This window comes from Sciurus carolinensis, chromosome 11, assembly GCF_902686445.1.
Source record: "Sciurus carolinensis chromosome 11, mSciCar1.2, whole genome shotgun sequence".
NCBI lineage: Eukaryota > Metazoa > Chordata > Mammalia > Rodentia > Sciuridae > Sciurus > Sciurus carolinensis.
This window is the reverse complement of record NC_062223.1, coordinates 120620465-120647321: the sequence shown is the minus strand read 5'-3', so window position 1 is coordinate 120647321 and position 26857 is coordinate 120620465. Positions and strand designations below refer to the sequence as shown.

The following is a 26857-nucleotide window of genomic DNA, read 5'->3' as shown; positions in this document are numbered from 1 at the left end:
GTGTCTTCACTTGATTTCTAATTTTCTTGAGTCTCTGAATCTTGGTTTCACTATCTATGAAAAAGAAAAAGCAGTCTATTTTCTACCTAGCAACTACCAATGTATTACAGCAATAATATAATATTAGAGTAACTTAAATAGCAGGAGGGTAACACCAAAATAGTCAAAAGGACTGCAATAGGTTGACAGATCAAGTTTCTCTCCTTTATTTTTTAAGAATTCTGAAATACGATTGCATTAATCCACTTCAAGAAAAATCAATTTATTATAAAATTTAACATAAAATAACTTGATATTGATGAACACTATCGGAGAGCAAATCACAGTCAATTCTTAATTATCCATGAAACACTGAATTTCCAATCTATAATTTTAAAATTCCAAATAGAATTCCCTTGGTCACTAAGAACATCTCAAAGACAACCTCAATCAATCAGTCCATCAAAACATATGAAGATTATGTGTCCACTTTAAATTTTGAGCTTAGCACTGTGAGAAATGCTAGGGGGAGATGGAGAACTCCAGTCCTGGTCTGAAGGAGTGATGTTGGAATAACGTATATAACAAATGCAAAGGAAAAACTTGTGGTGGTGACTAAGGGTCAAAGTGTAAGGATCAACTCTGGAATTAATGAATGTTCCATAGTAGTGATGAACAATGTTATGGAAAATTGAGGTTCAGCGAAGCCTTGAAAAATGGATCATGTCTCTCTGTGAGACAGAATAAGAAGGGAGGAGAGAGGGACTATTACTGACACCTACAAATGTAACCTTAGAGACTGCTCACAGTCACCTGTGAAGCAGCTGCTGCCAGTTTCCCCATTTGAGAGATGAGAAAACGGAGCCTCAATTATGGTGCTGTGTGTAAGGAACAGGCTGCAGTGATTTCTCCCCTGATTCTGCCCCCTCCCCACACACCACTTCGTAATCTAGATTGTTAACTTTCTTGTCAGTCATTGGTTCAATTAACCTACGGGCTTTCACATATTTAAGGGTAGTTCCCTGACTATTTGTTCTCTTTTCTCTTTCTCACTTTTCCACTCACTCTCTCACTTTCTCGCTCTTTCGCCCTTAAGAGCAGACACTCTGCTAATAAAGTTTCTTGTGTGAGTTCCTGTGTCCAGAGTGGTTTCTGGGTGCTTTCACTGTGCTCATGAGAGAATGCAGGAATCTGCTGATTATAGGAGGCAGGTGTATCTGGGGGGCCTAGTGAAACAAAAGAGAATTAAATAAAGAGGGATCAGATGATAGTTGTGCCAGTCAATATGGCAGCCACAGCCAGTGTGACTGTTGGCCATTTGAGATGGGTCCCGTGTGACTAAGGAATTGGAACAGTGAGAACTATTTTTTTATTAATCATAACACAACATTACTGTTTTGGTAGGACCACATTTTACATTAACCACTGAAAATTTAGCTTCTAAATGAAGAAGTGGAATAAGTTTTAAAATACACATTGAATTTCAAAAACTCTGTAAAAATGGAATGCAAACATCTTAATGTTTAGAATCAATTGTTAAAATGATAATATTTTTAATATAGTGGGTGAAATATGGTAATAAAAACCTGTTCTCCCAATTTTTATGTGGCTACTAGAATTTTTAAAACTACAAATGTGGCCTTTTTAATGTTTCTATTGCATGCACACAGAGGACATAATAGGTCAAACAGTGGTGAGAGAAGAAGAAAGCCTAGTAGGAGTAAAGATGGTTGAACTGTCTTCTACCGGAATATATGTTCCATGCCGGTGGAGACTTTGTTTCTGTTCACTGATGTGTCCTCATGCCTACAACAGAACAGTGTCTGGCATCTAGTGGACACTCAATAATTTTGACTGAATTTCCACCATTAATGCCACCGAAATGCTGGCTCAAAAGTGTGGTCTTCTCTCTGCTCTCTTTGGTCAATCCCAAGCCTGCCATTCCTAACTCTCTGAAAGCACAAATATCCATCCTTTGCTTTTCAGGTCGTCTGTCCCTGTACCTCCCACCTCCTTAGGTCTTAGTTCCTAAATCATCTTAGCTGCTTCACACCCGGGCAGATTCATCCTTCTCAACCGCTACTGTCATTGGTAAAATTCCTTAAGAGCAAGGAATGCATTTATTTGTTGGTATACCCTGTGTGTGGTGCTCAGTAGGTGTTTAATATTGTGAGAAATGTTTTTTGGAATGTGTCCAATTATTTATGATTCACCTTAGTCCAAAAATGCCCTAGGCAACTTTTATGCAGTCAGGTCCTTTCCTATAATGCTTTAAGGACTCCCCCCAAACTGTGGGACCAAGTCAGACTCCAAGTGCCCCATTCTGGTACTCACGCCCACCATGGTGCCGTGGTCTGGTTCCTCCCTTCTCTCTCTTCCTTCTTTCCTGCCTCCTCTCATGCCTCTGCCCTGCTCCATTCTGCTCCTGCTGCTCTTCGCTCCCTTGGGATATCTTTTCTCCTCCATTTACTCAACTTCTACTCACTCTGCAAAGTCTAGATCAAGTCCTGCTTCTCCTCCAGGGACTCTGAAGATCATGTCATGCAAAATTGAACATCCCCTGCTCTGTCCTCCTGCAGGTCTCCCTATCGGCACTCAGCACTCCCTGACGTTCACTCATTTCACAGATAACTTATCAGACCCCTGTCATGATTATCAATATTTTCTTTCTATACTTGCACTTTATCCATTATACTGTAGACTCTTCAGAATAGAAGACTAAGATTTTAACTTGGTCTGAGCCCATGGCATATGTATGTTAAATTACTTATCAAAAAGGACATGGTCTGTTGCCTGCCTCTGTGCTGCTGTACATATTGTTCCATTCACCTAGAATGCCCTCTCTCCAGCTCTAGTTATTTCCAAATGCTGGGCCAACTCTTACTCATCTTTACATAGATGAACTAGTCTGATCTGTCCCTCCTTTGGGTCTCCTCTACCTCCAGCACACTGTACTTTCCCAGCTCTTATTCTGTGTGGTTCTTCTTGTCTCTTATTTGGTAAATGATTTTCACCCCTAAAACCACTAACAATAAAATTCTGTCATATATTTAGGTACTTGATGGTCTTCATGAGAAAAGCACTAATTAAATCTATGTAGGTGTTGTAGCCATTGATATACCAAATTGATCTATGGACTTCAGACACACCTTTTCATTACTAGTACCTATGTATCTAAATGCGTTTCCTTCTTTTCTACCCTCACGGCACCCATGTGGAGTTGCTATGAACACAGCCACGTTGCATTTGAATTAATGAGCTCTGTTTGGTGCTTCTGCTGTTGTTTCACATATAGATCCATCTGCTAGGAATGCCCTAAACGTAGAAAGAGATGAAGTGAATTCATCAGTAACACACATCCAGTGTTTCCAGTGTTCACTAAAGGGTTCCATATTTATTGCTTGTAACTGCTATTCTTTCAGTACTTCACATGAGTAGAAATAAAAGAAGAGTTAAGATACTTGGTTAAAAATGCAAATTCTGAAAAATCATGAAGATTGGGAAAAGAGACACTGAGGATAGCCCAGTGGTTACCAGCATTTTCTAACCAATGTGCCTTGGTTCAGATTTCAGCCCCCATTTCTTTCTGGTTGTGTGCCCTTGGATATATTATTTTATATCTCTAAATCTTAATTTCTTCATCTATTAAGTGAAGATAATAGAAGGCCCTAACTCATAGTGTGTGACGACTCTAAAAAGATGTATATAAAATATCTGGAATGCTGCTAAGTATTAAGCACATAGTAAGCACACTATAAGTGAATAAATGATGTTAATAAATATTGTGCCAAAACACTAGAAATAGACCAAAATTTTCATTTGAAAAAAAAAAATTCTGAAGACTGCTTAATTGTGAACATTATATTCTCAAAAAAAAAACTTAGAAAAATGTTATTAAACAAGTGACTAATGAAGAGAAAGAGGTGATTCCTATAGGCTAGCATGGATTCTTTATCACTAACTCAAATGCACTAATCTTATTTGCTATTTGGAAAGGATTATTAAAAATGTGTATTAATGTGATCATACGGAAATCATGCATCTTCATTTTTTGTTAGGCTTTGTACTCTCCTCCATTATTTCTTTAGAAGAAACATAGACTAAATGAGCATTCTGTTATGTAAGTTGGTTAAAAAATATATCGTCTGTCATGGAATATATCAAAGCCTCTAATGCCAGGTTTGCCCGGCTGTGTTCAACAGTAATATCAGGTTCACCCTCCTGTGATAAATAACTAGAAAACTGGACAAAAGATGTGATAGTTTTTTTTATATACATTAGAGAATGAGAAGTGCCAAATTGTGATCCCTGACAAAGGAGATGCAAACTAGATGAGTCCTCCAATACGCTTGGCATTCTGTCTAGAAGCATCTTTAAGGCCACAGTACAGAAAAAACCAGTCCAAGCAAAACACAATCTTGCTGAATTGAGCGGACAGAAATCAGAGTTCGAACAGGCTGAGGCAGCGGGAATTTGTGGAATAGAATCCATTGAGAATCTGCACAGGAAAAGAACTCCAGAAATTTGCATAATAGTCCCTTCAGTCTTTCATTAAATATTAAGCTGCACATATTCAGGAAGAAACTCCATAAGGCCATGCAAGGAAAAAATATTAGGGAGCTGTAAAAGAAAAAATTATTTTATCTCCATGGAGAGAATTCACTGGACTTCAGGACATTCAGTAGAGAGGGCTACTCCTCAGTAAGCTGGCAAAACTATCCTGGGGGGAAAGACTATTTTAGACTCATCTTTTAATTTTTTTAAGTGAGGCTAACACACAATAACTTAATAGCCTGCCAATACAAAATGCACCACTCTTTAAAGGAAGACGACAAAATCCAGATACACAACAATGTAACAGTCACAATATTCAAAATCAAGTGACATTCAATACAAAAATTGTTAGATCTAGAACCCACAGCCAGTTTAAAAAAAAAAATTCAGGCAATAAAAATGACAAAACACACGGAAATGGTGAAAGAAGCAGATAATGACTTTTAAACAGTTAATATAAATATATTTGATTGAGGTGATGAATATACCAATTACCCTGATAAGAGCAATACACATTGTATACCTATACTGAAGTTTCACATGCACTGTATAAATATGTATAGTTACAGTGTGTAAATTAAAATTGTAAAAACTTAAAAATAAATATGTTTAAGGATTTAAAGAAAAGATATAAAATTAATGAGATAAGTTTATAGAAAAGAATCAAATTAGAATTTGTGGAGCTGGAAACTATTATATCTGAAATTAAAACCTCCCTAAAGGAAGGTAGGTACTACAGAAAAGATAAGTGAACTTTCAGCAATGGGAATTATTGAAATTGAAGTAGAGAAAGATAAAAGATTGAAAAAATGAGTCCATCATCAACATTTAAGACAGTAGAAAGCAATCTAGCATACATGTAATTGATGTTCCATATGGGCAAGCACAAGAGAATATTTAAATAATGGTCAAAAATTACCAAATTTGATGAAAATTATAAATCCAGAGATCAAAAACATTTGATAAAGAACATTTCAAAAGAGGAGAAAATGGCTACATCATAGCAAAACTGCTATAAACCAAAGGTAAAGGAAACACTATATAAGTATTCAGAGGGAAAAAAAATAAACATACACAAAGAAATACAGTAATAATGACTGCAGACATCCCTCAAGCACAAAGGTAACTGAGTGACATTTTTAAGGTGAAAAAAAAAAAGAAGTCCAGAATTCTATATCTATTGAGACTATTTATTACTCAAAAGTAGAGGCAAAATAAAGACATTTTTAAAAAATCAAAACTAACAAACTAACACATTGCATACATATATCAAATTATTACACTGTACTCCATAAATAATGTACAATTATTTTATGTAAACAACAACAACAATAAAGCTAAAAGAATTTGTCACCAGTATATCTACAAACACGATAGTGTTAAGGAAGCTCAGGCTAAAGGAAAATGACATCAGATGGAAGGTAGATTTGCACAAAGAAATGAGCAGGACAAAAATGGTAAATGTAAGAGTAAATGTAAAACACATTTAAATAAATTGAATTAATAACAAAATCTTTCCAAAAAGTAAACTCCAATCTCAGACAGTGCTGCTTATGAGTTTTATTAAGACTATAAAGAAGAAATAACATTGTTTTCACAAAATCTTTTTCAAGAAAACTGAAAAAGAAGAACCACATGCCAACTCATTTTATAATTCAGAAATACAATGCTATGAAAATCAAATAATAAAACTAAAAGAAAAGAAAGTTTCAAATCAATATCCTGTATAAATAGAGACACAAGAGTATTATTCAATATTAGCAAACTAATTCAACATTGTATTAAAAAGGGCATCATGATCAAACAAAGTTTCAATAAGAATGCGATGCTGGTTTAACAATGAAAATCAACCACTGAAATTCACCATCATAACCAAGAAAACAATAAGACTATCTTGAGATATTCAGAAAAAGCATTTAACAAAATTCAACACTCATCCATGATTAAAACTCTCAGCAAAGGAAAAGTTTCAACCTGGCAAAGGAAACTTTTCAACCTATGAAATCCTGCAGTTAACTTCTAACTTAATGCTGAACACTTAGGTGTTATTTTTGCTTTGTTACCAGTATCAACTTTCACCACTGTCAGTCATCTCGGTACTTGAGGTTCTAGCAAGTGACACAAGAAAAAAACATGTAAAAAAAAAAGATGTAGCTAATAGAAAGGATGTAAAACTGGTTTGAATTACAAACCATGTTATTATGTGCATAGGAAATCCTAAGGAATCTAAGAAATCATTGGAACTAAGTGAATTTGGCATGTCACCGCATGCTAGATCAACATACAATAATCAATTGTATTTCTATACATCAGCAATGAAAAAAGGGAAAATGAAATTTTTAAAAGATGTGGTTAGCAATAACATCCCAAACCATTATATACTTGGAAATAAGTACAGAAATATTTGCAAAACCTATACATTGACAATGGAAAAGCAAAAACATTGTTGAGAGAAATTAGAGAAGACCTAAGTAAATGCCAAGATAAACCATGTTCATGAATTAGTAGCAGACCAAATGTTCTCTCCCAAATTAATCCCTAGAATCAATACAATGTAATTTAAATTTTTAAACTTTTTTGTAGAATTTGACAAGCTAATTCTAATATTCATATAATGGTAAAGGACCTATAATAGACTAAATATAATTTTAGATGAAGAACAAAGTTGGAGGATTGTGCTACCTGACTTTATGTTTACTAGAAAGCTGTGCTAATCAGCACAGTCAGGTTTAGGTATGAGGACAGGCATACAGACAGGGAGAGAATAGACACTCACAAGTAGAGTTAGCTGGTTGTTCAACATTTCCTTCAGCTAACTCAGTTGAATTGCCAATGGGGAGAGAAAAAGACATTTCAAAAACCGGTGTTAGAATAACTGAGTATTTTTGGAGAAAACCATAAATCTTGATTTTTACTACACATCACATATAATGGGTAACTTAAAATGGGTAATTAATTTCAACCTAAATTTTAATGAAACTTCTAGAAGGAAACAGGACCAAAAAAAGAACTTATCAATCTTGGGGTAGGCACAATTACTTAGGGCAAATGAAACATTGATCATAAAAGAAAAATGATGAACTTAACACCAAAGAAATTAAAATTTTCTGTTCTGCTCTTTGAAAGACACTATTAAGAAAAGAAATAGGAATGTTGAAAACTAGGGTGAGAAGAAAATACTTTTCCCAAAATTAACATAGAATAAAACCAAACTTTTACATCTTGGCAATAAGATACTCATAATAATCTTATATCTAATAATCTTATTATATAACAATAACATTTATAATAACAACCCAATATAAAAACAAACACAAAAGATTTCAACAGACACTTCACAGATGAAGATATATGAATGGTCAATATGGATGCTCAAACTCATTAGTAATCATGGAATTAAAATTTAATTGCATAATAAGAGACCACTACATTACATACATTAACAAGTGTTGGTGAGTATGTAGAACATTGCTTCTGGAAAGGTAAAATTAGGCAGCTGCTTTGGATAACTGTTGCATGGTTTCTAATAAAGTTAAGCATACACTTAGTTTATGATTGGCAATTCTATTCCTCAGCAGTTTCCCAAAAGAGTGAAATATATGTTTACTCAAAGACTCATACAGAAATGTTTGAGTCTGATTTCATCATAAGAGTCCAAATTGGAGAAAACTCAAACATCCAACAACAGTGAATGAATAAGCACATTGTGGGAAAACCATACAATGGAACACTTCTCAGCAACAATAAGAACAAACTACTAATACATGGTTTGAGATTGATCTCATGAGTAAATCTCAAAACCAATTTTATGCTGAGTAAAAATATCCAGATATGAATAGTGTATTTTGTACAATTCCCCTTAGATGAAATCCTAGGACAATACTAATGTATGTGCTAATGTAGTGACAGAAAACAGATTTGTGGCTGCCTGGGTCTATTAAGGGGTGAAGATGGCACACAAAGGGTTCTGGTAGAGGGTGGGAATGTTCCATGTTTTAATTTTGGTTGTGTTCATTGAAGTGCATGCATTTATCAAAATTCATCAAAATATACACTTTAAGTGAGTTTATTTTAATGTACTTCATGTATATGTAAATATATCTCCATAATGATTTTTTTAATGGAAAAAGATTGTGCAAGTTTGATTAAAAGTGCAGGGCCTTCTTCTTGACCTTGCCCTACTCCATGTTTTTACATAACAAGAAATCGTGTTTATCAAATTTATTGTTGGCACATAGCTGGAAGAATTTATTTTATTTATCCAACAAAGTTCTTTAAGCACCTACTATGTGTTCGGCTATACTGATGAATAAAAAATAAGATCTCTATTCTAATGGCATTACATCCTTATAAGGGAGGCAGATATTAATTAAATAAGTAGAGTGTGTGATGTTAAGGGAGAAGAGGCTGAAGGTTCTATGAGAATCTATAAAAAGGAACCAAAGGCAGGGGAAGAGTCCCTGAGGCAATGACCATCCCTCTGGGAGCTTAAGGATGTGCAGGTAGGACTTATTTAATTGAGGGGCACGTGTTGCATTACACAGTCCCTTTGTGGGAGAGAGAAGCACTTTGAAGAAACTAAAGGAAGATCATGTGATTGAAACCTTAAGAATGAATGGAGATGATGTATGAAAGGCAGGAAGCCATGTGCAAGCCACCCAGGGACCCTAAGCAGAAGCAATAAGGAGTAAATTCAACTGTCTGGTAAGAGAATTAGCAATTTATCCTAGGCTGAGAGCAGTGGTAGTAAGGAGGTGGGGACAGGTACACTCAAGAAAATAGTAGGTAAAATCAACAACTCTGGGGCAAAGACTGGATATAGAGGATGAGGGATGATAACAGGTCAAGAATGACAGCCAGATTTCTGTCTTGGACAACTGAAGGTAAAGGTTTTTTTTTTTGTTTGTTTGTTTGTTTGTTTTTGTTTTTTCACTGAGATAACTATACAAGGAAAAGAAGCAAATCAAAGGGTGGAGAAGATGAGGGGCGTATTGAATCTGTGATACCCTGAGGACACATGATTAGACTCATGGTCTTGAAGTTTTGGCTGTCTGGGCTGGAGCTGTAGATGTGGCAGCCATCAGGATAGAACAGATCATCAAAACCTTTGGGAGGATAAGATCACAAAATCAAGAGGTAGGAGGAGAGAAGAACAGGGACTAGGACAGAGCCCAGAGAAAAATCAACATTTAAGGCTTGTCCAGAGGAAGCAAAGAACAATGGGAAAGAGGATCCAGGAAATGGGAGGAAAAACAGAAAAAAACAGAGGCCCTGGAAGAGAAGAGGGCATTTTAAGGAAGCTGTAGTTGGAGAGATGACCCTTCTAATTCAAAGCTACAGATCCACGCTTAAGACCAGTGGGAGCGTAGTGATGATGACGACTATGACGATAATGTGACTGAGAACTTACTTAAGAACACACTAGACACTACCCACTTTTTGAGAATATTCTGGTCGTCATTCACAACAGTAGCATTTGGTGCAAGAAGGGGTCACAATGCTCTAGATCTCAAGTCAGAGGGAATACAAGACTCCCATCTCCTTTTCCAGGACTCCTTCCCACTGGCCTAGCCTGCCAGGCCATCTATTTCTCCAAAACTGCCCCTCAGGCCACGTGATCCAAATTCTCTGCCCTGTGGGATGCAATGTTCACCAAAGATATTTGAAACTCTGGATTTATGGGTCTCCTTCCTGGCCTACCCTGAAGCCAACTGACTCTAACCAAGTATGTTTCTAGGGAGAAAGCATTTCTATTTCACCAGATCCTGGTGCAGAGCCCCTCCCACCCCCAGCCTTCCTTATTCCGCCTACATCACATACTTGGTGGTAGAACTTGAGCAGAAGTTATCACTGCATCCTGTGGCGGGTGGGGTGTGGGTATGTTGAAGGGGCGCATCTCTAGGTCCATCCTAGGAGTGGCCTCTCCTGCACTCTCCTCTTTTCTGCACCTCCGAGAGTCTCTTAGCCTGGCATCCCTCTCTTTTCTCCCGGGCCTTATATAGTTATGCGGTTTCACAAGTAACCAGGCAGACTGTCTGCCAGGGCCTCTAATCACCCTGCTGCCAAGGCGATGGCTGAGGCGAGCTACAAACTCGGCGTTGGAGCCAGACATCCAATAGATCTATTTTCTGCTTCTCCAGCAAGGCACCCGAGACTGCCCCAGGGGCCCCTTCCCAGCACCAGCCGCCGGCACTACACACATGCTGACAACGAAACCAGAATGCCAGAGTGCATGGTCCAGTGCCTAGGACGCAAGAGTCGCGGCACTTGACCCGCTGCGCACCGCGCACTAAGAAGGCGGGCAGGTGCTAACCCCCGCCCTTCTTCCTCTCGGTGCCTGCGCAAGGCTGCAGTTCTTTGTGTCTGAGTCTGCTCCCGGTCTGCGCTAGACTGGGTGGGGTGGGGGAAGCCGGAAGCAGCGAGTCAGCGTCTGGGTCTTGAAAAATGCCTAGAAGGGTGGACATTTTCATTAGAAGAAACCCTTGCCCATTGGGAGAGAAGAGTACATGGGCAGCGGCCTTCCCCTCCCTGACTTTCTCCCCCACCCCCCACCATGCCCACTCCCTATCAGCTCACCTCGGTTTCCTGGTTTCTCTACCAACCCCCCCTCCCTCCTTGGTCATCTGGATCTCGTTGTTCCTGCATTTCCCCAGCTGCCTGTCTGCAGTCACAGCCCTGCACGTGCGCATGTGCGCACGTGCTCCCGCACCCCCACCCTGTGGTCCTGTACCCTGACAACCCCACACCTTTGGCAGATTCTCAAGGCAATTCCTTCCCTGGCTCCAGGACCCCCTTAAAGAATGAGCCCTTTATTCCAAAGTAGTAATAGAAAGGGCCTTGGGGATAGTTAACTGGAGCAAAAGAAACCACCAGGAAGGACTGCATTTTTGTATGGGAGAGTGGGTGGGCGGCTTGTGTGGTTTGGAACATTTTTGTCCTTCCTAGAGAATATATTATATAAAGAATCTACTTCTCCATTTTGGGGGCTTCTCTGATGGAAGGTTTTTGGAAAGAATACACAGGGAACACCACGAACAAAATGTATTCCCCTCATTTCACCTAAAAGGTTTTTGCTACATTCAGTTACTGCTCCTTTTATACTGTATATGTTAACCAATATGCTCAAAAAGATCAGCTAAAATCTAGGACACTGTCGCTTTAAGAATCTAGACTAAAACACCTTAAATGAACTCTGCAGCAGACAGATGAAAAAAAAAAAAAAAAAAAAAAAACCCTTCCCTGGCCCTTGCTGCTTTTGCCATTATTCATGATGTAATTTTTCAGGTGTTAGTTTGGCAAAGAAAGATTGGAACAGAGCTTGTTGCTAGGACATGAATGAAGAAAAGGAATCCCATTGGTTCTCTGCAACTTGGCAGGAGCCAATGGAAATGAAGGGGATGTGGTGGGATGAGGGGGAGCCACCAAAAAAAAAAAAAAAAAAAAAAAAGACTCCAGCCAGATTATGCGTTTGCTACATTAACGTAAAGTGGGGTATTGTAAAGTTATTAGGGGCCTTTTATCCTTTTGTTTTAGGGTGTAGGTGAGTAGTGGTGCCCGATGGATCAATGCTGAAGAATAAGCAATTTAGAGGCAGCTTGAAAAAGACTGTCCTAGGTTTCACTAATAACTCACTGTCACTGACAGTCTGGAGCAGTATGCAAACGAGGCTGGGCACATTTCACACCCTTACCCTGCTGCCACACACCGTTTGGGGAATGCAATTATGCTAGAGCTGGAGGCAAGAAAGGCGGGGGTGCGGGTGGAGGGGTGCTGGGTCTCTCCCTCTTGTCTTGATCAGGATCAGATGAACCCCAAACCTCCTTCTGCAAGCTCTGTCTGTGTAAATGGGCTCATCGTGTTCTCGGCCCAAGGTTTCAGAGCAGCCTCCCACCTCCATACTGCCCTGGGCATCGCAGTGAGTCACAGCAAGATCGGGTCCAGCAAAACCTCCAGTTCTGATAACATTCACGCGGATGCACAGTCCAACAGAGAATGTCGCTGGGGTTTCCAGACTGGGGCTATAAAACCTTCACCCACTTAAGCCTTTTGAGTCTCAGCCTCCAAGCCAGCAGAGTAAGCAGTTCTGGGTGCCAGTCTTGATTAGCCATTTGATTCTAGGCAATTCCTCGCAAATCTGGGCAGGAAGTAAAGTAGATCCTGGCAGGGGCCCTTCTTTTCCTCCATTGACTATGTAGACTTCACGATCACTGCAGTTGCCATATTCTATTGTCTGAGTGCCAGCTGTATCCCACACCTTTTCTTTAATAAATGGGTAGGGCTTGGGCTGAAGGATTTGAAACACACACAATAAATTGACTTCTATTGGGTTATAGACCTGACCGGTTTATTTACACCCTGGAGGGGGTTCAACCTCTGCCAGATTCCTAACTTCAGAGATTTTGTGGCTGGAGTCCAGCAACATAAAAGGATTTCTCCTTGTAATCGGAGCACTTCCTAAAACCACAGGCAGTTTCAACCAATTAACATCTCTGATTGCCATACAAAAATTTTAGGAAACTCAAAAGAATCCAGAGGTTTTTGAACCACAAGGCTCTTTTTGGATCCATGACTGGAATTGATCTGATTATTGATTTATTTCTTGCCGATTTCTGTGACTTTCCAGGTTGTCAAAGGGAGGATGGAGGGTGGGGCAGAAAATGGGGGAAAAAAATTTTTTTTAAAGAAAGAAAGAGGGTTTTTAAGTAGGTCTTTCTTTTTCTTTCAGCCAAACAAATCCCAGACTCCTCTCATGTCCACCCCTCTGCATTGACAGAAAATACAGCTCCAAGTGCAGACCCTAATTGCACCCTTCAGGTGACAGGTAGCATGTGTGCCTCAGTTCAAAGCCAAAGTCAGGGTTGAATAAATCTGATTTCAGACAGTCAGCATTTCAAAATAAAAGTATTCAGCCTGAGTTCCAAATGGGAAGTCTCCTCGCAACCCTTTGCCAGGAAGCCTAAAGATGCACCAAGCGAAGCTCTCTACTCACGTAGTACTTTGTTCTCAGTTCTCGTGAAATCTCCAACAGCTTGCAGAACTCCCCGCCCGGACCGAGCAGAGGCTCCAGAGACCAGTGCCAGGAGGGGTAAAATGCACAGGAATGATCCTATAGGCAACCAGCCTATACTGGGAAGCCAGGGGGGCCAAGCAGCTGCAGAGGGGACAAAAGGGTCCCAGGAAAGAAGAACAAAGGTGACCTGGTAGTTCTCTCCCTATATTTCAATGCATTCCTTAATAAGGGTTCCTTTTACATTTACTTAAGGAAATGGGAGAAAAATCACAAGATCTGAGTTCTCTTTTTTTATGGTAAAAAAATAAAAAGAAGGACTATGGGACTAGTTGAACAATCAATAACAGAATTCTGCCATTTAAGTCACACAGGTTGCCTCCAAAGCCAGGTTCTCATGTCAGGCCTCCAAATATCCAACCAGTGTATTATTAACTCTGTATAAAAACACTCTCATTCTTTGCTTTAAAGAATTAACAAAGATCCCACACGTAAAGAGATGTGCTTAGTGTCACCCAGTCAACCTGGGTCAGAAGCTAGAAAGGGACACCACTCAGATCAAGAAAGGACCCTCCACCCACCAACAGACTTTAGAAATGAACATACCTTCATTGCCATTGCATGAACTATAACCTAATTATGTTTTCCTGCAAGGGAAGCAAATTATATTGATTGTACAATAAAAGTTATTGTCATCCCCTGTATATCCATCATGACTCAGAAAGATGCAAAAATATTGACTTGCTCTAAATAGCATTTTACATTTGTCTCCAGACAGCAATTTTTAAGGTATAGAGATGGTTTTGTTAACTGATCACAGAGAGGGCATGTGACAGAAGAGATGGGCATTCCGGGCATGTCTGACCCATCTGTGAATGACAGAGCACACTCTAAGGAAAAGCAGACACATTTCAGGTGTCATGAAAGAGTTAACCTGGGTATTACATATATATTTTAAAAATTCCTTAAAAATCCCAACAGTACCTACAGTAACAAGAAAATAACGAAGACCACTGACATCTCTGAAAAGAAGGTGATTAATTAAAGTAATTAGGCTGCACTGAATTATTAAAATATGAAGTCTTCTGTAGGGGACGACCAAAAAAAGGCAGAACATTTTTGCAGTTCAAAAATTAAAACCATATTCTGGTTCATTAGCTGAGATGGGAACTCACACATTTTTGCCTACAATCTTATTCACAGATGCGTAAGTGTCTAATATTTCACACCTTTGTAATGGCTCTTGTAAAAAAAAAAAAAAGAAAAAGAAAAAGAAAAAAGGGGAGGGGGGACAACAACCCAACTTCAATTATTTCACTGCTTGTAGAGAAGAGGAGATCTTTTGAAAGAATGGCAAGGAGTCTTTCAGGTTTGCTTTGAAAATGCCCCCAGGTATTGAGAGGACAGGTGTTTCAAGCCCATGATGAGTCAGACTGGCAATAGAGATGGGCAAAGAGGCCTCATAACACATTCCTCTGTCCTGTCTTCAAAGCATAGACGTCTCTTTCCTTCCTACTAAATCAATCCAATCTCCGTGGCCTGACATTTGAATCCCTCACCATATCACTCTGCCCCAACTCTCTGCACCCTTCCCCAGTCAGACAGATTGCACTATCTTGTTCCAAACCATATTCATCCCTACATCTATACCTTCTGTTCCCTGCCTGCAAAATTCTTTATTTCTCTTTGATTGACCATAGTCTCTGTGTTACTGAGAAGCCAGCTCTGATTCCCTTTCCCTGTTTCTCTCAGGTCTCCAAGGTGGACCTATGCAATCTATGATTTAATTATGAATCAGATCAGATTATTCCTCCTGCTTTGAAACCTTCAATTTCACACTCTGCCTTAAAATAAATACTCAGGTGCATTAGCCTGATGTTCATGACCCTCTGAAATCTGACCCTCACGTGCTCCTCCAAAGGCTGGTTAGCATACCCACTGGACAGAACCTTAGCCAAACTCTACTATGGCCTTCAGTAATTTAGTGAACCTCTTTGAAGCTCAGTTTTGATGAAAGACCACTGAGGTAATTAAATGAGTCAATATACATAAAGCACTTAGATCTTGGCCTGGTACATACTTGGTGCTCTGTTAAATGCTATTTGTTATAGCTGTCATTATATTATTTTGCCTTATCACACTTTCTGCCCTCAAGCAAACTACTTACGGTTTTTCAATGCTCTTCTGCCAGTATATCTTGCTCCAAAAGTACATCAAAACCTACCAGTGCTTCAGGCCCCATCATAATACCATGTTCTCCAAAATCCTGTCCAGGATTCAACCCTGCCAATCCTTCCAGCCCTTTAGCTTCCCCAATACTTTGTATCAGTCTCATGATGCTCAGCACCATCTGCTTTGTACCACAGTTTTGAAGTTATTAAGGATATGGGCTTTTTCTGTCTGTATATCCACTTCCCACTTGTAGCAGACACTGTTAATGCTTATCAAATATCTCAGTTGTGTATTTCCCAACATCCCTTGCATGGGCCTTGGGGTCATGTGACTAGTTTAGACCAATGGGCTGTAAGCAAGAGTGACGTGATAATTCTGGGCTGAGGATTGAAAGGCTGTGTCATCTTTCTCTTCCCTTCTCGAAAACCTTGGAGGTCACACTCCTAGAAAGTTCTACTACAAGATGGTACAAGAGCTTCCATCAGTATGTGTCCCTGAGTGGCAGTTATAGCAGACAAATACTAACAACCCTTGCTGAAAGTGTTTAAAGAAACTTTTGTTGTGTTAAAGTTCTGAAATCTGTTATTCTTATTTTATCACCCATATTTTCAACACCCAATATAGGAAATTTAACACATAGGAAGTTATTTAATATTTAGATGCTGAATGGATAATGTACAGAATTACTCTTTTTACAAACATGTCTAATTGTTCATGTTGATCAACCCAAATTTAAGCCTTTTATTTTGACTCCTTACCTAGAATGTACACTCTCTGTGTGGGTTTTCTGTTGCCCACAGAACCATGTACAGTACTGGGCATGTGCTTACCAATACCTGCTGGGCAACAGAGGGTCAGCCTTTGTTCACAAGTTCACCAGAAGTCTACTCCATCTGAGACCATAGTTCCAATGATGACTGATTCCTCTGGAGCTGTTTCCAATGCCTTGTGCTATTAGGATACAGTAAGATGATGGTCAAGCAATACAGACACCATAACTCTTTGGTTGAGATAGAAGACAAATAGATAAAATTATTTTTAAATATTTTTAACCCATTAGTTAATATTTTGTTAGGACATTTGCTAGGCAGTTTATATTATAGACATCCATCTTCTAAAGACGGAAGTAGAAGGAACATAATTCCAAAAAGTCATTTTGTGTTTTTTTATTTTATTTTATTTTATTTCTTTACTTTTTTCACTCTGAAGATTCTGACAACCACCAGATGAGTAGAGGTCTCTGTCTTCATTTCAGATGGACACACCAGGTAGCACATGTGACCAAAGAACCTCTTCCTATTGTGGGAATCTGAAGACCCAAGTTTGAGTCCTAGGCTCCTCCTAGTGGGTGGCTCCTCCCTTCTGTGTCTTGGTGACCATGTGTAAAGGTGGGGGCAGCCTTCTCTCCTTTCTTCCCCTATAGAATTGTTGTAGTGAAGACTAAATGGGATACAATGGAAAAAAGCTTTTAAATAAAAAGCCATGAATATTTTCCGTCTGTTTTCTTAATAAAAAGCCCCTATCCCTTAGAACACTTACACAGGTGTGCCTTTGGGGGCTCTCAGATGCACCTGGAGCATATGTTCTAACTCCTGGTGAGAACACAACACTCAAAACTCTAGGAATCATGCTCCCTTACTGTGAAGGGCATGGGAAGTTGACTCAGGAAAACACTAACATACCTAGAGCATAAAAGTGACTCAATTCAGAAGGAGTAGGTTGAACTTTGGGGTTCCTCTACTGACTGGGGTTTAAGAAAAAGCCATGAAGGTTAAGAGGAGGCAGATTGGGTCAATTTAGCTGCAAAAAGTTCTCCACTCTGGGTTTATGCTCTGAACCAAGATGCTTAAACCCAAGCCCATTTACTCTAGAGAAACAAAAAGAGCTGAGCATCTTTAGAAGAGAAACAGTTCAAGAATGGTATCACCTGGGTAAGATGAACTGATGTTTAATCCTGGGCTCTTTTCCAGTATGTCAGAGCCTTATACAGGACATTTAGAGATTCAGGTAATTACCACCACCCCAACTTGGGAAGTATACCAATGGTAGATTGTACCATAGGTCCCAGTTGTCTCTCAACTGCCTTCTTAATTGGTTTTATCCTATGCCAGCTACTCTCAGAGGCTCTAAATGCCAGTTTGCCCTGTGGGGCACTGCCCTGAGTAGGCAGAATCAGTTTCAGAGCTGCCAGGGCCACCAGGATGTCAGTCTGCTAGAAACTACTAACTGGGCAAGGTCAGGATATCCCAGGAGGAAAGGGCTGGCTGAAATTGACCAAAGGAAATCTCAGCCAAGAAAGATGGGCTTTGTCAAGTCACTGCTTAAAATGCAGCAGGGAAGCAAAGCTGGCCTCTCAAGCCAGGTGGGAGCCAAGGCCGGTAATTAAGAGGTAAGTGACACTGGAGCCAGTGGGCTGGGAATTCACTAAGCAGATGGTAGAGGTTGAAGTGCAGTTTCTCCCCAGCCAAGTGCCCTTGTGCACAAATGACATTGTGGGGTATGTGTCCTACCAAGGGCTCCAGAACTTTGACACAGCAGTGCCACTGTCCTGCCTCCTGCTGGAAAGAGATACGTTATACCACACCCACAAAGCATGTGAGAGAGAGTGCTGAGCTCAGTCACAGAGGCCTCTGATTTGGCGGTAATTTTATTCTCCTGCTTGGATTTGAGATTCTTCTCTTTTGCATTCATTAGATAATGCACAAGCTCACCCGTTAGTGCCCAGCTTTGTGCTACGCCCTGGTGATTCTGAGATAAATAAAACATAATTCCTATACTCAAGTTCAGTTTAGTCCATGACACAGACAAGTCCACTCCAACGATGCAATTTCTAGCAAGGAAACTTCATGCAGCTGACCACTGCTTTCTCCTTGACAGTCTCTCCGCTTCAGGGTACCACACTTGCCTGGATTTCCTCAGAGCCTCCTTCATCTCAGACTTTTTTCCTGGATCCTCCTCCTCCATATCTCCACATGTCAGAAAGTCCTCTGGGTTCTTCCTTAGCTCTCTCCTCCCCTAACGGATGCACCACAGTGACCTTAAATGCCAGTTATACAATTCTCAAATTTATATCCACAGTCCACTTCTCCCCTTAGCTCTACTTCATGCATCCAATTGCTCTCTGGCATCTGTGTCTAGATGCCTAATAGACATTTCTAGCTTACTTATCATTTGCCTGTTGATTTTCATCTCCCTGGTGTCTGCTTCCATCTCCACCACCAAACCATCACCCTCTCAGTAGAAGGCAGGACACCCACCTATGTGCTCAAATAGAAAATCCAAGAATGATCTTTGCTTCTTATGTCCTAAGCACTTTGAGATGCTCATATGTGGTTCTGGGTTCAATCCCAAGTAAAAACACACACACACACACACACACACACACACACACACACATTTCTACTCTCATGTCCTTCATCCTATCCATCAGTATATCTAAAATAAAATCTGCTTCTCACCACTTCTTTTGCTCCAAGACTCACAGTTTTCATGGACACTGTCCCCCAGGATATTCACACAGACAACATTTTCCATATCACTTCAGAGTTTTCATAGAGTCATTCACAGATTATTGGGGGAGGAGTTTGTCAACGGATTCTAGATTAAGAACCCAGGTGATTGGATGCTATAAATGAGTGTTTATATCTGTTTAATAGTTTTAGATGTTAAGCTACTTAGGGACAGGGATCCTTCATGTAATTATCTCTGTAGGGCACCTGGCATAGTGCCTCATACAACTAATCCCTTAATTAAATCTTTTTGAATATCATATGGAGAAGAAAATTAACCATTCATCCAATAATGATTTATTGAATACATACCATGTGCAGTGCCCCGTGCTGGTTGTCACAAGGAATACAAAGGTTTAAATAAAACATAAAGAGGAAGTTAGTCAACACACAATGAGTGGCATGGATGGGAAGGGGTTCTGGGGTTCCAGAGCTTCAGGTCCAGCCTTAGCGAAGATGAAGAGGTGGAAGCGGGCAAGACAGGTGCACTGGAGTGAGGCCATCCAGCCTGGCCAAAACAGCAGGATTGAGGAAGGATTCAGGGCCAAGGCTGGGAGGCGAGGAGTAGTGGAATCCACTCAAGTGATACCTTTGAAGTTGGCAGGGAGGAAACTTGGCATCATTCAAAATCCATTATTTGTTGAAAGGTGCTGGGCAGCCTCCTTTATTGCTCCATTTTCATGCTGGAAGATGGAAAATGGGTTAGATCAAACCCCTTCCAGGGCACTGGGGCATCAGGGTGCTTACTGAGGGCATGAGGGCTTTGGGGTGCTTAGTCATGTACTGTGTGTTTTTAAGTGTTTTGTAGGCATGCTTGTGGCTTCTAAGTATAAGTGTACTTTAAGAATGACTATAATTATTATGGATCTCATTATTGCAATAAACTTTTATTTTTCTTTTGCAGTGCTGGGAATCAAACACGGGGCCTTGTGCATGTTAGGCAAATGTGCTACCGGTGAGCTACACCCCAGCCCTGCAGTAAAACATGCATTATCTTACTCAGTTCTTAAGAACGCCCAGTGAAGGTGCTGTTTTTAGCCAGCTGTATTTCACAATGAGGAAATCCAGATTTAGAGAAAGAAAGGGAGAGGGAACTCAGACTCCTGAGTGTCAACTAAGTGCCAGTGTCAAACATATTACACTTGTTCTCCACTGAGAAGTCACAAAATAGACATGGAACCACCATATGACCCAGCTTTACCACTCCTCGGTATTTATCCTGAAGAATTAAAGTCATCATATTACAGTTGTACATGCAAACACATGTTTATAGCAGCACAGTTCACAATGGATTAATGGATAATTAAACGTTCCTGATTTGCAGTATAGAAACTGAGGTTGAGAAGACTTAAATAATTTGCTGGTAAACAAGTGATAAGAAAATGGAGCTGGCTCCCTTACCACTAGCGATGAGCATAGTGCTAGATACCCAGCAGACATTTAATAAGTACAACTCGAATCGGGTATTTAGACATGGTAGGATTGCAATGGCAGAATTGGCTTGTGAGGTCCCAGAGTCAAAATGACTCAAGAAAAGACCACACTCCCAGCGGCTCCAGAAGGCTGAGGCAGGAGGATCGCAAGTTCAAAGCTGGCCTCAGCAAAAAAAGTGGGGTACTAAGCATTTCAGTAAGATCTTGTCTCTAAATACAATACAAAATAGGGCTGGGGATGTGGCTCAGTGGTCCAGTGCCCCTGAGTTCAATCCCCAGTACACTCCCTGACATAAAAAGAAAAAGACCCCACAAGAAAAAAACTCTAGAAAACCTGAGCAAAATTAATTTCAATGTTGTCACTCCCTTTTATCTAGGGGTGACTAACTCCCTGTTATGATTTGGATATGAGGTGTCCCCCAGAAGCTCCTGTGTTAATATAGGAATGTTCAGAGGTAACATGATTAGATTTTGAGAGATGTAACCTAATCAGTGCCTCCTAGTTTGAATGGACTAACTGGTGGTAATGGTAAGGCAGGTGGGGTGTGGCTGGAGGAAGAAGGTCCCCGGGGGCATGTCCCGGAAGGAAACCTCTGCCCTGTGGCCCCTTCCCCCTTCTCTTTCTGCTTCCCAGCTGCCATACCTGGAGCAGCACTTCCCCACCATGACCTTCTACCATGAAGTTCTGCCCCACCTTGGGCCCAGAACGATGGAACTGTGAGCCAAAATAAACCTCCTCCTCTAAGTTGTTCTTATCTGGTATTTTGGTCAGAGCAACACAAAACTGATACACTCCCTAAGATAAAGCTTACTAGCAATTTTCCTTCTGCCACTGAAGATCTTGCTCGTCAGTGTCGGCCTCTCTTTTATTTATCTTGTGTGTGAGGGTTGGATGGGGGAGTACTAGGGATAGAACCCAGGGCCTCACCCATGCCAGACAAGCCCTCTGTCACTCAGCCACATCCCCAGCTCCTGCCTTTCTCTCTCCCCCTCTTGATAGATAGATAGATAGATAGATAGATAGATAGATAGATAGATAGGAATATAGATATATAAATGTAGATTTTTTTTTTTTTGGATCCTGGGGATTGACCCCAGGGGTGCTATATCATTAAGCCACAACCCCATCCCTTTTTATTTTTTATTTTGGGACATGGTCTCACTAAGTTTCCCAGGCTGGCCTGAAACTTGCAATCTTCCTTCATCAGTCTCCCAAGTTGCAGGGATTGCAAGTATGCACCATTGCACCAATCCTGCTTCTCTTTTAATGGGTCCTTATGAAATGACCACACTTCCAATTCTCTGTTCTGATTGCAGTTGGAATCAATCTAAGAGGAATGTCCCCAAATAATGAAAGTGGTTGTACATAGCTTTCTTTTTACCACTTACTTGAATAGTAGGCAGAAGGGACTGTTTCTGAGGCAGAGAATTTCAAGACAATATTTCTAAGAGAATGGGTCTTGGAAAACTTAATTCAGAACTGAACTATTCTTTTGCATGGCAACTTTCTCTTAAGACCCTCAAGTGAATATACTCTCTCCCACTTCACTCATGTTTCTCTTTTCTGGAGATTCCTTCCTCTATCCTTCTAATTTATCAAATAGAATCTGAGGCTGAAATGAGTTCCATGGTCTCACAAGAAGTTGGGGGTAGAGATAGGCATCTACCTAATCAACCTTGAGCATGACATCAGTGTCAAACTCAGAATATCCCAGCCTCACAGCACAGAGCAGAGAGCGCTACACATCAGAGACACTCGACAAAGAATTGCAGCATTTCATGATGGGGCTGAACCCAAGTGACTTTGAAAAATGCTCAGAAAAGGGTGTGGTATGTGATTCACAGCTTTGTCATTTGTGGGGAGAGGATCCTGGTGCTTCTGGTCTGAAGAGGTAGAATAGGGATGAGAAGCCATCTTCATTCGATGAAGTCCTCACACCCAATCGGCTTTCCAGGTGTCCATTCTCGGGTAGGAGAATAGAACTCCAATGCCACTTCAAGGTGTCCTGCATGAGATTTAAGGTATTACTTGATTCAGTATGAAAATTTTATTTTCTACAAGAATCTCACAAATATGATCAGTTTGATCCTGGATTATGAAAGCAACTGAACACTTTCTGCTTATCCTTTAGAAATAGGAGCCTGGGATGGCAGCACAGGGATGCAGAGAATATTTTGAAAATAGTAATCAAGGAAACATGGCCAGAACAAAACACACAGCCAACCCAATTACCCACCATCTGTTGTATGGACTAGGAGTGGTTATTTAGTGATCAGAACAGACCCCATGGTTCCTGGCCTGGGCTCTTCATGGCAACTGCTCTGTGCTCTGAAGTTGGCACCTTTGTCTCATGGGTGTGTCAAACAGAGGTGAAAGGACCACGGATGTCAAGGACCTGTGGATGTCTGGATGTGATGGTGATGCTTTTTCTATACAGATTGGACAGGAAGGTGACTCTAGCAGTCCTTTGATTTAATAAGTGTTGGCTACATATTTGGTGGGTCTGCTAGTGAAAAAGGGCTACATCTATAAGCAAAATCTTGTTATTATGGTTTATGACTCAACTCTTTTCTCAGGCTCTGTGTTGATACAGTTTGGAACCCCACCGTGATTTCAAAGACAGCATTGATCTCTAATACGCATCTGGAAACCACTACGGGCTCTCGCTGTCTTCAGGAGCCCCTCTCAAAACTCACACCCAATGCAAACAAGGGCAGAGATAGAGCTTCAAGAAGGGAGACTCTCTGCAACCTCGTTATAACTGTTGGTTTCTATTCAAAAAGTCAATTCTCAATTATGTACTCAGGTAAGGAACTGATCCTGCAGAGACCTATATGGATGATAACTACTCTTCTGCTCATTCGTCTGTCCACTCATTCTTTCAATGTGCATTTATTGGGCCCCTACGTATCGTGCGCTGTGCTAAATGCTGGAGATTCAAAGCTGACTACAATATGGAGACTTCTCTGTAGTCACTCATTGTCTAGTAGGAAATGGACAAAGAAAACAATCCCAGCACAAGATGGAAAGCTCTATAGCAATAAATGTTCACAAAATGTCTCTGTGCATGTGGGGAGGAAATGCTCTTATTTACACATTGGTGAAGTCCCACTGACAACAATAAGCTGACATGGGTCCCTAAGCAGCAACCAGGCCTCTTTTCTGCAATCATGGAGCTATGAAGCTGGTTATCCAAACCAAGGCTAAGAGACCAAAGAACACTGTAATCACTGGTTGGTTATCCTAGCAAGCAGACTCCAGTCAGCTGTGGGGATCTGAGGCTCTGGAGCTGAGGACTGGAAAATCGAAAAGACTGAAACAAGGACAGTTGGTTCACTCTAGGGAAAGTAGTCAGAAGTGGTGGTTGACAAGGCTGGCCTTGCACGATCCCCATGACATCAGCAATGAGTGTGAGCCATCTATAGGAACAGCAAAGAGACAGGTCCCAGTGACTAATGCTGTCTGCAGAGCTTGGGAATAACTTTAGAGAAGAATCATGTACTGGTTTTGAAGAATGAGTAGGAGTTTGCCCCCCCCCCAAATTCATTAATTAGATGACTAAGCCAGCTGTTGATACAGAATGAAATATTTATTTATCCCTCTTCAGAATTTTATTTATATAGCATTTAAAACCACCCATCATCATGAGCATCATACACCAACCAATATTTATATATCAGGACATCCCTTCTCACATCCACTGTGTCCCAGTTACATGGACTGCTCTTTGTTCTCTGAACAGCTTCGGGCCCTATAACTTTGTTTCTGTTGTCCCCTAAGACCAAAATTCCCTGCCTTGCCATCTTCTGATTAAAACTACACACTTTTTTTTTTTATACCCAACTCAAATACTACCTCCATCTTGAAAGCTTTCTCTCACTAACAGTAATGCCCTAGGAAAAACTAACCATTTCCTTATTCTGGACCTCCAAGATCTACCACTTCTCTCTCCACTGACCATGCTTCTCTTCTGCCTTGGATTAAACAGTGATTCACACATCTGTTTGCCTTTGATGAGCAGTAAATGGTAAGAAAATAGTAAATTGCAAGCTCTTTGTGCACAGGGACACATTCTTTTTGTTCTGCCTTTTTATTTTAAAAAGTTTTCATCTACAGAAAAGTTGAGTTACTAGCTAACAAACAGAATGATATACCCAACCTTATTAACCAACTGCTAACATTCTGGTACATTCACTTTTTTTTTCCCCCCTAAGTCACTTGAAGGTGTGTTGCAAACATCATACCACTTATCCCTAATACCTCGGCATGCTTCTCCTGGAGATAAGGATTTTCTCTTATAGAACCACAATGCTACTATTATATCTAAAAAATTGTCAACAATGCCATTATGATATCTATAGATTTTCATAATTGTCACAGAAATAGCTTTCTTAACATTTCTCCCTTGGATCAAGGATCTCACATTTGACTGAAGATGGGAGAGTTCCAGAGAGCAAAAACTCATTGCCTCACTGGAGATCAGACCTGGAAGAGACCTCGGAAATCATGTCCAACACCTTGACTTTCCAAAAGGAGAGGACTCAGAGAGGTACAATGGATTGTTCCCTGTCTAGCTTCCTTTTTCCACTTTCCCTGGTCACCAAAACAATGTCCAGCCTCTTTATTTCTCTTCTTACCAATGAACAATGGTAATTTCCTTAATCTTGAAGCATCAAAGATCATCAAGTAACCAAGGCAAACATATTCTCAGAAACAGAGGGATAAACCAGTGACTGCTTCCTGTGCCCTGCAGGACAGAGTTATTTCTGAGGTGTCTGTTGCCTCCAGAGGGGCGTGACTAAGAAGCAAGTAGCCCCTTGAGCAGCCCCAGGGGAAGGTGTTGAGAATAAAGCCAGTCATCTCACCAGCCTGGGAGATAGGACACCTCCTTCTTCACTTTGCTTCCACCATCGCCTTTAGCCTAAGGGTCCCCCTGAACTTTTTTAGAGTCCAGGAGCCCCACCCAAAAGAACATATCACCATGACAGTCATTTGCAGGTGTGAATCCCTTTAGGAAACAGAGTGACAAATGAATAAATCAGGGTGAAGAGTAATTCTTATTTCTGAGTATAAGCACTTATTTAAAGCAGCAAAATTGAAAATTCCTCAGTAACCATCGATTAGTTGTTCTTTCCAAATTTCATACAGGCAATAGCAATACAGGCTGGTAGTTGGGAGAGGGCTTCTTTGAACAGAGAAAGGAAATAACTAACTCAGTTATTAACAGTTGGAAGATTGAGGAAAAGCCTCAATCATCCTTGAGAGCCAGACATCTTATACAGAAATTTTGGCCTTGAACATGAACCTGTGTGACCTGGGCTAAACTGCTTAATTCTTAGGAACCTCATCTGTAAAACAAGGGAAGTTTGGTTAAAATTGCCCTGACACACACACACACACACACACACACACACACACGGTATACTTTTTTAAAATTTTGGCTATATTTTACCATCAGCTGGGGCAGGGTCCAGGTGATGCTCAAGTAGCCAGGATTGAGAACCTAGTGATAAAAGACTGTCCAAGAGGGAATAAAGGGTACCAGTGGAAAGGAACCCTGGAATTTCTCAGCTCTTCCCAGGGGATGCAGGCCATCAGTATTATGCTCCCGTATCGGCTTAACTTGGTTATTACCTTTATCTGCACCCAAGGTCGAGCATCCTCAAGGATCGGTACATTCCTAGCAATTTGCAGGGACACATGTATTTTTTAGACTGCAAGATTCTGGATTCCAAAATACTCTGAGGTATCTGGCCACTGTTGGGGCTCCCCATACCCTTCCTATGCTTCATCCTCACAGTGGGGTGATCGCTGGAGCAGGAAAGTCGGAGGGACAAGATGGCCACTCAGTTGGCCTGCCTGGCACACGCCAGCACCAGCCACCCGCTCCCCACACACAGGACTTGAAGCATCTGCCAGACGGGTGTCAGCTTTTGATCAGTACCATGTCAAGTCAGAGACCTGCAGGGAAATGGCCAGGCTCCCTGGAGTTCACTAGTAAGAATCTCTCTTGCAGCCTGGGGAGAGGTACTTGAAGAATTTGAGTACAGAATGAAAAGTGGGGTGCAGGCAGGGAGAGGGGCAACTGCATGGTGGCAGAAACCATCTCTTCCAAGGCCAGGTTATTCCATCTCAGCTGAAGGAAGCGACACACCCTTTCTCGTCTGGTGGTTGGAGCAGGATTTCTGGGTTACATTTGCAA

The 26857-nt window shown here is 40.7% G+C and overlaps 1 long non-coding RNA gene across 2 annotated transcripts in view; it reads left to right on the top strand.

The window, feature by feature from the left end:
* LOC124958061 (uncharacterized) overlaps positions 1-23446 on the top strand; it is a 30670-nt gene extending 7224 nt beyond the window's left edge. The window contains exons 2-4 of one of the 2 annotated variants that reach the window (XR_007103827.1): positions 16968-17100; positions 20126-20176; positions 23232-23446. This is a non-coding gene — a long non-coding RNA (uncharacterized LOC124958061). The remainder of the gene's footprint in view (positions 1-16967; positions 17101-20125; positions 20177-23231) is intronic. The other variant, XR_007103828.1, reaches the window with a different exon arrangement.
* The last annotated feature ends 3411 nt before the right edge of the window (positions 23447-26857 follow it).